Below are 2,055 nucleotides of genomic sequence, written 5' to 3'. Positions count from 1 at the left end.
TGTTAGAGAAGCAAACTTACTGAATCATAGCCAGAAACTGTAACTGCTGATAGCTGTGTTAAAGAGATGACTAATGCCTGGCAGTTTCTGGAATCCTCAGTCTGCAAACCATTGGGACATCCTGCCTGCACATTACAGCTGTACTCTAATCCACCAAAGCACTGCTGTTTGCACATACACTGCAGCTTTTGACCCAAGCTATTTCCAGCCAGTCTAAGGTGCTGCTCACTACCTTTCCTCTATCCAGTGTGCCTTCCCCCACCCCTACACACACGCACGCACGCACGCACGAACGCACGCACCCCAGTTCCTGGGCTATGAGCAGCCAAAAGCAGCAGGCTCTTGCCTTTTTTTGTCTCATGGAGGGAGGGAGGGAAGGACAGAGGAAGGGAGGGAGATAAGAAGGGAATAGGTATGCAGGGCTTAGGGGTTGGGAGAAAGGTCTGTGTGTCCTGCTTCAGAATGAGCCTGAGAGGTTCTCTTGTCGCTGGTCTCAGCATCCATTGTTTTTTCCCTTCCTATGGGTGTGAGACGAGCGAGACACTGAATGTGTTGGCACTGAAATACTGGCAGGCAGAGGAAGCTCCTCAGTTTTCACGTGGGCAGAGAGGGCCCTGGATCTCATCCAGCCCTTCCTTCCTTTCCCCTTCCAGTGTATTGACACCGGTGCCTACCAGCAGATGGTGGTTTTCCTCCACCATCGCCGATGCCTGCGAGCATCCTTTGCAGAGCCTCCCAGTACTAATCTCTTCTGACTGTCAGTGCAGGCCTGTCAGCCCTCCTGACGAACAAGACATTTAGGTAAAACTGCAAGCACCTTCTGCCTCTTTGCATCATTGTTCCTACGACTGTGCTGTCATTCTCGCAGCTCGTTCCTGTATCCAGAGCAACCCTGAGCCATTTCAGGAGGCAGACCAAGACATCAAAGTCATCAGCATCACATAGCTTGACTTTTCAGACCAACTGGTCTACCTCATGGCCTCCTGATGTTGAAAAGAAGATGGCAGGGTTGCAGGGTTTAAAACTGTCCATTAACTTTAGTTTTCAGCCCTGTCAAGCTAGCTCTTGCCCTGTGCCACATGAGCTTATAGCCCTCTCATCACTTGAAGCTGATTGCGGAGCAGTGTGTAGCCCAAGCTGGCTTACAAACTCACCATCCTTTCACTTCAGCTTCCTGAATGCTAGGATCACTGGTGAGTGCCGCTGCACCCAACCGCGATGTTGCTTTTGGTCCTTCTGGTGGCCTTTTTACCAGAGTTCATTGAGCCTCCATGGTGTAGGGGCCTGTAATCGAAGCACCACTTCCATGGCAAAGCAGGCCAACCAAGGGAAGCAGCCAGGGCAGACCTGTGGTTTCCTCCCACAGAAGAACAGAATGAGCAGAGAGAGATAGAAGAAAATCCCACTTTGACCCTCAGAACACAGTCATTTGTGTACCTTGGCAGGTCTCTCCGGGGGAGTCAGATTAATCAGGGACCAAAAATACTTGAAGGAAAGATTCTCTCTGAACTGACCGTATATAGACTTTTCTTATTCCCTACAAATAACACTGAGTACAACAACTTGTAGCATATCATGGTCCAGACATCGTAAATTGTTGTAAGTCGAGTAAGCTAGGAATGACTGAAAGTCTAGGGAGATGCATGAGTAGGCTCTGTGCAGACAGCATTCCACAGACAACTCTTGAGCATCTGCAGACATTGACCTCTGAGGAGGGTCTATGGACCAGTCCCACCAGACGTGCTCCTGCCTGCATTACTAGACTTGTTTCTTTGAGCCTTGTACATTATCTTGGGTGGCAGAATTCTTGGGATTCTGGGACCTCTTGGGGAAAGCCCCAGCGATCTGTCGCCAGGTGTACCTGGGAGACAATGAACTGTCCGAGTTGTATTAGTATTGTCCATGCCCTTCCTGTCTCTTCCTGACATTTGTCTACCTGAAGCCATTCACATGGGTGGGGAGGAAAGAGACCTGAAATTCAGGTCACCTATTTCTCTATAAAAAGCTGGGAGGCTGATATGACTGGACCTAGACAGGTAGCTGACTTCCTGCCTT

This window comes from Rattus rattus, chromosome 17, assembly GCF_011064425.1.
Source record: "Rattus rattus isolate New Zealand chromosome 17, Rrattus_CSIRO_v1, whole genome shotgun sequence".
In the NCBI taxonomy this organism is placed as follows: Eukaryota; Metazoa; Chordata; class Mammalia; order Rodentia; family Muridae; genus Rattus; species Rattus rattus.
This window is presented reverse-complemented; position numbering follows the sequence as displayed.